This window comes from Tupaia chinensis, unplaced genomic scaffold, assembly GCF_000334495.1.
Source record: "Tupaia chinensis unplaced genomic scaffold, TupChi_1.0 Scaffold000529_1, whole genome shotgun sequence".
In the NCBI taxonomy this organism is placed as follows: Eukaryota; Metazoa; Chordata; class Mammalia; order Scandentia; family Tupaiidae; genus Tupaia; species Tupaia belangeri.
In genome coordinates this window covers 181,380-190,195 of record NW_006160042.1, presented here as the reverse complement: position 1 = coordinate 190,195, position 8,816 = coordinate 181,380, and the positions used below count along the sequence as shown (strand labels likewise).

Genomic DNA, 8,816 nt, shown 5'->3' with positions numbered 1-8,816 from the left:
AATGGTTACATTGCTGGACTTTCATGTAGTCGACTGTGGTTTGAGTTCTGGATCCAGTGGCTTAAAACTCATGCTGGTCACATGTGCACGTGCCCAAGATCCCAAGAAGAGAATAGAGGAGAAGGGATTGTGGCATGGCCATCCTGCCTAGGGGGTGATTTCTCTCTCTCTCTCTTTGTCTCTCCAATTAGTGCATGCATCCTATAGCAAAATTCTCTCTTAAAGGGATTGGCAGGTGGTGTGGTGGCTAAGAATGCTGGACTCCTATCATGGTTGACTGCAGTTTGAGTCCCAGACCTGACAGCCTGCTTTCTCATTTTCTCATTCTCTCCCCCCCATACCCCGATAAAATAAAAATAAATAAAGTTAAATAAAATAATTCTTTAAAAAAATTCTCTCTTAAAAAAACATAACAAGGGGCTGGCAGGTGTGGTGGTTAAAGGTACTAGATTCTTTTTCTTAGAGTTTTTTGATATAGGGCCACTGTGCTTGCCAGAAAGAGAGAGACAGAGAGATAGAAAGCGAGAAATCACCCCCCAGGGGAGATAGCCACGCCGCAGTCCCTTCTCCATTCTCCTCTCAGGATCTTGGGTATGCACGCACACACGCCAGGCGTGAGTTTAAGACACTGAGTCTGGGACTCAAACTGTGGTCGACTACGTGGGAGTCCAGCAACATAGCCATTACTCCAACTGCTGGTCCTTGGTGCTGGATTCTTGTATGGCTGACCACAGTTTGAGTTCTGGACCTGGCGACTTGCTCCTTGCTCTTCCACTTTTCCTTTCTCTCTGTGTTTGTCTGGTTAAATTCAACAACAACAACAACAACAAATGGATTAATTAAATTTTATTTTTAGAGATTTTTGCTATAGAACACATACGCTCCCCAGAGAGACAAAGAGAGACAGAAAACGAGAAATAACCCCTGGGAGGGATGGCTATACTGCAATCCCTTCTCCTCCATTCTCCTCTTGGACTCTTGGTCACGCACACCTATTCATCTAGTGTGAGTTTTAAGCCTCTGGGTCCAGGACTCAAACCGTGGTCCCAGAGTTCAGTGAGAGTCCAGTGTTGTAACCATTATACCACCTGCTGGCCCCCATTTTTTTCTTTTTTAGAGAGAGATTTTTTGCTATAGGGCATATTTGTTCTCCAGAGAGAAAGAGAGTGAGAAATCACCCAACGAGATGGCCATGCTGCAATCTCTTTTACACCACCTACTGGCCCCAAGTAATTCTTTTTAAAAAAATTATGTCTGGGACCAGCGGGTTGTGTGATGGTTAAGGTGCTGGATTCCCACATGGCTGGCTGTGGTTCAATCCTAGAACTGGAGGTTGCTTTCTCACTTTCACTCCCTCTCTCTTTGTCTTTCTCTGGTGAACACATGTGCCCTATAGGGGATTAAAACTAATAATAATTATAATATTAAAATTAATCTTTAAAAAAAAACATATCTCAGGGCCAACCTGTGGTGTGGTTAAAGCACTGGACCTCATGGTTTACCACAGTTTGAGTCCTGGAACCAGCACCTTGAAAAATCACGCCAGTTGCATGTGCTCGTGCACCAAAAATCCGAGAGGAGAAAGAAGGAGAGGTGATAGTGATGTGGCTATCACCCTGGAGGCTGATTTCTCACTTTCCCTCTCTCTCTAGAGAGTGAGTGCACACACCCTGTGGCAAAAACCTAAAAACAAAAAACATACCTCAGGCTGGCTCTGCATTGCACTGCTCAGGAGAAACCAGATCCCACATAGCAGCCGTGGTTCGAATTTCCTGAGTGGGCAGCCTGAAACATGCCAGGCACACACGTGAGTGGCCAGGATTTGATGTGCTGGGTGATCGGAGGAAGGAGATTGTGGCTTGATGAGACCCTGTGGAAGATGCTTGTCTGTTCTCATTGTCACTCCCTCTCACACATGCGTGCATGTATTCTATCGTGAATAAAGGGGGTAAGATACCTTATCTGGAAGCCCGCATTTCATGTTTACTGATGTCTATTTTTCTACTGTACTAAGGAGAGAATGGAGATCTGTGTGTTGCCCAACTTCATGGCAAGATGAAGAGAAGGGACTGGATCTGCTTGTTCAGAAATATTGCAGGCTCATTTAAGGTATGTCTTCTTTGTAAAAAAAAAAAAGAAAAGAAAAGAGTTATAGGCACATACACTCATACACTCAACAGGAGGTGGGAGTGAGGGTGGTGGGAAAGCACCCCCCAGGGGAGATGGTGGCACTACAATCTCTTCTCCATTCTTATCTCAGAATTTTGGACATACTGCCTGGTGTGTTTTTCAGACGAGATCAGGTGTGTTTAGGGTGGTATGGCTGTAGGCACGGTGTGTTTTTAGAACTGCGCGGACAGCCTCATGGGATCCAGCTACCTTATCCTCCATGCCACCTGCTGGCTTCTGTCAAATTTCTTATGAGAATAATCTATTGTACACAAGATTTCTCTCTTGACTAAACTTGTCCTTTTGTAACCTGGCTTCTGCTACTTATGCAGAGAGGATTTTGCTATAGGGCGCGTGCGCTCGCCAGACAGAGAGAGAGAGAGAGACAGAGAGACAGAAAGCGAGAAATCACCCCCCGGGGGGGGATGGCCACGCCGCAATCCCTTCTCCTCCATTCTCCTCGCGGGATCTTGGGCACGCACGCACACGTGCCTGGCGTGAATTTAAGCCACCGGGTCCGGGACGCGAACTGTGGTCTACTACATGGGAGTTCAGCAACATAGCCATTATGCCAACTGCTGGTTTCTCCCCCCCCCAAAAAAAAAAAGTTTTTAAAAATGTAAACACTCATCTTGACTTTTGTACTTTATCTCTTTCTCCTTTGCTAGCACTTCTTTTTTTCTCTATCCCCTTAAAGTTTTTCTCAAGGACTTGTCACTGTCCCTCTTTTTTTCTTTAAGTTCTGCTCCTCTGTTTGCTCATGTATACCCACTCTGTGTAACTGACTAAAATCTATACTATACCTTTAGTTTGTCTCCAAAGTTCTAGCTGGCATCTCAAATTTAGCTTGTACATTAATGAATTAATAATCTTCTCTAGTGCTCAAACCCATTTCTTCTCTGTTTCTTTTACTAGTACTGTTATACAATAGTTATATCAAGGTTTAAAATCCAGAATCATCTTTTCTTTTTTTTTAGAGAGAGAGAGAGATTTTTTTGCTATAGGGCGTATGCACCCTCCAGAGAGGCATAGAGACAGAAAGTGAGAAATCACCTCCCAGGGAGGGTGGTCACACCGTAATCCCTTATCCTCCATTCTCCTCTCAGTATCTTGGGCATGCACGCACACGCACCTGGTATGAGTTTTTGTTTCTTTTTAAAAAATAATTTATTTGGGACCAGCAGTTAGCGTAATGGCTATGTCACTGGACTCCCATGTAGTGGACTGTGGTTCAAGTCCCAGACCCGGCAGCTTAAACTCACACTGGGCGCATGTGCGTGCATGCCCAAGATCCCAAGATTACAGTCCAAATGTTCTCTTCTGTAATTAAAAATATATATATATATATATTTATTTATTTATTTAATTTTATTAATTTATTTTAATTTGACCACAGAGAGAGAAGGAAAGTGAGAAATCAAGCCACCAGGTCTGGGACTTGAACTGTGGTCAGTTATGTGGGAGTGTCTAGAACCTTAACTATACCACCTGCTGGCCCCAATGCCTGGCATGAGTTTTAAACCACTAGGTCTGGGGCTTGAAATACGGTTGACTACATGGGAGTCCAGTCTCGTAACCATTACACTGATCCTGAGGAATCATTTCTTTTTTTTTTTCCTTCTTTTTTGAGAGGTTTTTGCTATAGGGTGCATGCGCTCACCAGAGAGAGACAGACAGACTGAAAGCGAGAAATCACCCCCCAGGGGGGATGGTCACGCCGCAATCCCTTCTCCTCCATTCTCCTCTCGGGATCCTAGGCCCGCACGCACACGCGCCCGGCATGAGTTTTAAGCCACCGGGTCCGGAACGCGAACCGCGGTCGACCACGTGGGAGTCCAGTGACATAGCCATTACACTAACTGCCAGTTCCCATCATTTATTTTTTTAAAAAAAGAATTACTTCTGTTTAATTAAATTGATTAATTAATTGATTAATTTTGACCAGAGAGAGGAAAATCAGAAACCAAGCTGCCACATCAAGGACTCAGACCACGACTGGCCACGTGGGCATCCAGCACCTCAATCACTATACCACCTGCCAACCCCTGGGAATCAGCTTTGAGTCCTTCTTCATCATTCCCATCCAGTCAGCTGTCAAATTCTCTGCAGGCCATCTTTCCAGTGTCTTAAAATCTGTCTCCCGTTTCTCATTCTACTGCTACTACTGAATTATTTTGCCTGAATTATTTTAATAGTGTTCAACTGATCTTCCTGGCCATGTCTGGATGAATCTAACAAAATGAAATCCTGCCTGTTTCTGTGATGTTCCAACATCTCTTGTTTACTGAATCACACTCAAATGCCTCAACCTGGTATTTAAAGTACTCATAAAATGGCCCCATGGCCTAGCTGCAGCAGCACAGACTGATAAGGCACTATGTTCCACAGATTGGGGTCACAGGGAAGTCCAGGTTCAATTCCTGGTCCAACCTAAAAAGCTAACTATAGTAGTGTCACCTGTAACTCTAGCAACTCAGAAAGGCTGAGGCAGGAGGACCACAAGTTCAAGGCAGGTCTGGGCAACATAGTGAGAACCTGTCTGAAAGAGCTAGGTGTTGTGGTATGTACCTATGGTCCCACTTACTCAGGATGCTGAGGCAGGAGGATCTCAACCCAGTGAGGCCCCTGTCTTTAAAAAAATGCTGTTCAGGCCAGCTGGTGGCTTGGTGGTTAAGATGGCTGGATCCCACATGGCCAACTGCAAGGTTCAAGTCTCGGACCCAGAGGCTTGGAAAGCCTGCCAAGTACATGTGCATGTATGCCCAACATCCAGAAAGGAGAAGGGATTGTGGAGTGGCCATCTCCCCTAGGAGATGCTTTCTTACTTTCTCTCTCTGTGTCTTTCTGACTTATGGTTCAAAGATCTTTATACTAGTGGGACCAGTAGGTGGCATGATGGTTAAGGTACTGGACTCCTACATGGCTGACCATGGTTCTAATCCTGGACCTATTGGCTTGCTTTCTCACTTTCCCTCTCTGGTCAAATTGAATAATAATAATAATAAATGGGTAAAATTAAATAAATAATTTTAAAAAATCTTTCACTAATACATTTCTGATTCTTGGAAAAAAAAGGCATCTCCTTTGTAATGCTTCCTCTGATTTCTGTGAATAGATTTAACTGCCATCTTTGTATTCCCACAGCATGTTGGACAAACTTCTATACACAGTCATGTATCACACAATGCTTTTTCTGTCAACAACAGGCCACATACACAATGGTGATTGTATTTAAAAAAAAAGCAAAAAAACAAAAAACAAATACTGTTTTATTCCTCAACCTGATCAGCCTGAGGCACACACCAGACCGGTGCACAGACTGGAGGAAGAGGATTGTGATGTGACCAGACCATGTGGAAAGCGCTTCTTGCTCTCGCTCACGTGTGCACACACGCTCTACCGTGAATGAAGAAAAGACTTCCACTCTCATTTCCCGCTGCTTCCTTACATAAGTACCCTATACCTCAGCCAAACCCAAGTACTCAGTGTTCCCCTAATGTATCCTCCTCTGCCTTTCGTGTTTTCATGTCTTTGCTCATGCTTTTCTCTTTACCCAGAATGGCTGTCCTTCCTTCCCCATCACTGCTCTTTGAAATACTACTCACTTTTCTGTAGATGGCTAAGTGACTTTTCTTCTATGAAACCTTGATTTCCAATTCCCTTGTCTCTCACTGAATAATCAAATATGATTTCATTCTCTTTTGAATATTCTATAGCACATTGTTGATACTGCTCATACCGCACTTGTGCATTAATAGCCTTTTCTCTCCTAGATAATGAATTCCTAGAAAGCAGCAACTATGCCTCTTTTAAAAAAATTTTTACATCTGTTTATTTCTTTTAAAAATCATTTATTTATTTAAGTCCATTTGTTATTATTTTTTAATTTGACCAGAGAGAGACAGAGAGAGAAAGGGAGAGGAAGAAAGCAAGGCACCAGGTCTGGGACTCAAACCATGGTTGGCCATGTGGGAATCCAGCACCTTAACCACCATGCCACCTCAGGACCAGCAGTTAGCGTAATGGCTATGTCACTGGACTCCCACGTAGTCGACTGCGGTTCAATTCCTGGACCCAGCAGCTTAAACTCAGATCCCAAGAGGAGAATGGAGGAGAAGGGATTGTGTCATGGCCATCCCCCCTGGGGGGTGATTTCTCACTTTCTATGTCTCTGTCTCTCTGGCTTTCTGGGGAGCGCACGTGCCCTGTAGCAAAAACCTCTCCAAAAAAAAAAAAACACCATGCCACCTGCTGGCCCACTATGTTACTTGCTGGCCCACTATGTTCTTTTTTATCTTTGTATCCGTCCTAGCTCCAATTAGAGTTTATTTCACAGAGTAAATAAATTATTAAATATAAATCGAATCGATAGATGAGGGTATGACTCTGGAGTAGAACATGACATAATTCAGAACCTAGTTTTGTTTCTTATCAATGTTAGATTTTAAATCTCAGCCTCATTTCCTTCTGTTCTGCTATAACATATAACCAGTTCTTAAAGCTACTGCCAGAGTATGTATCAGAGCAAGGGGGGTTAGGCGGTGAGAGGTTTGTTTTTCTTTGAGGAGAAAACTGGATTGAGTTGATGTTTATAACATGAGAGAGATGGGACATCTTGTGCTTTAACCCAACTTCCCCTTTTCTAAGAAATTCTTTCTTACACAATTCAGGAACCCAGTTGGCTCGGCCCTGCCACCCTGTGGGTGGTTTAATGTACTATCAAGATCCTTAGGCCAAGAATTGTCTCAGGCACACAAAGGCTTTTCTGAGACCTGAAACTTGATCCAGACCACTCCCCTGAGTGGTAAAGAGAATTGTTGATCTTGAGAAGGAACACAAGAAGGAAATGTGCTCTTTGTGACAGAGAGGAAAAACTATGTTAAAGCAATTTTGAGTTTTTAATCTAGACTGACAGTTAACAATACCATCTTTGTTAGCTGCATTTAGAGTATGTTTGTGTGTTATAAAACAATTGCACAAACATTTGATTCTCACCAGGTAGGCAAGCAAATATTTTGCAGAAGAGAACATTATGATACAGAGAGCTCAACTCTCCTGCCGATGGTTACAGGCTAAGAAAAAAATCATCTGACTTATGGTTCAGAGATCTTTCCACTTGAAATAAAAAGCCATCACCTTTGTAAAGCTTTCTGATTTCTGCGAATAGACTTAACTGACATCAGGGCCGGCAGGTGGAGTGGTGGTTGAGGCTCTGGACTCCCACGTGGCCGACCGCAGTTCAGATACTGGACCTGGAGGCTTGCTTTCTCACTCTCCCTTCCTCTCTATCTGTCTCTCTCTGGTCAAAATTGAAGAATAATGGGGACCAGCAGTTAGGGTAATGGCTATGTCGCTGGACTCCCACGTAGTCGACTGCGGTTCCCATCCTGGACCCAGTGGCTTAAAACTCACGCCGGGCGCGTGTGCGTGCGTGCCCAAAATCCCGAGAGGAGAACGGAGGAGAAGGGATTGCAGTGTGGCCATCCCCCCTGGGGGGTGATTTCTCGCTTTCTGTCTGTCTGGCGAGCGCACCCGCCTCGTGGGGAGCGCCCCCGCCCTGTAGCAAAAACCTCTCCAAAAAAAAAAAAAAAAGAAGAATGATCATAAATATAATTAAAAACAAATAAATCTTTAAAAAGAAAAGATTTAACTGCCATCTTCGTATTTCCACAGCACATTGGACATACTTCAATATACAGTCGTGTATCACACAATATTGTTTCTGTCAATGACAGGCCACATACATAATGGTGACTCCATAAGATTATTATTATTTTATTTATTTATTTTTTGGAGAGGTATTTGCTATAGGGCATATGCGCTCAACAGAAAGACAAAGGGAGACAGAGAGGCAGAAAGCAAGGGGGGATGGCCACGCCGCAATCCCTTCTCTTCCATTCTCCTCTCAGAATCTTGAGCATGCATGCACACACATGCCTGGCGTGAGTTTAAGCCACCGGGTCTGGGACTTGAACTGCTGTCAACTACATGGGAGTCTAGCAACATAGTCATTACGCTAACTGCTGGTCCCCTGAGTCCGTAAGATTATAATAGAGTTGAGAAACTCCTATCGTCTAGTGATATGGTAGCTGTTACAACATCCTAATGCAACGTATTACTCAAGGGTTTGTGGTGTTGCTGGTATAAAAAACCTACTTCACTGCTAGTTATATGAAAGTACAAGGAGGAGGACAGCAGGTGGTATGGTGGTTAAGGCGCTAGACTTCCACATGGTTGACCACAGTTTAAGTCCCAGACCTGGGGACTTGCTTTCTCACTTTCTCTCTTTCTCTCTCTCTATCTCTCTGGTGAGTGAACATGTCCTATAGAAAATTTTAAAATAATAATATGTTTTTAAAATTAAATGAATAATTATTTTTAAAAGATTTTTAATAATAAAAAATAAAGTACAAGCACCAGCAGATGGCAAAATGGTTACGTTTTTGGACTCCCACATGGCCAACCGAGGTTCGAGTCCTGAGCCCAGTGGCTTCAAACTAATGCGCGTACACATGCACCCAAAATCTCAAGAGGAAAATGGAGGAAAAGGAATTGTGGCATGGCCATCCCTTGGGGGTGGGGTGGGGCGGGGTGATTTCTCGCTTTCTGTCTCTCTGTCTTTCTCTGTCTCTCTGCCAAGTACACCT

At 43.7% G+C, this 8,816-nt stretch overlaps 1 long non-coding RNA gene across 1 annotated transcript in view; it reads left to right on the top strand.

Moving 5' to 3' along the window:
* LOC106735794 (uncharacterized) overlaps positions 1 to 8,816 on the top strand; it is a 48,219-nt gene that overhangs the window by 7,281 nt on the left and 32,122 nt on the right. The window contains exon 2 of the long non-coding RNA XR_003550817.1: positions 2,015 to 2,109. This is a non-coding gene — a long non-coding RNA (uncharacterized LOC106735794). The remainder of the gene's footprint in view (positions 1 to 2,014; positions 2,110 to 8,816) is intronic.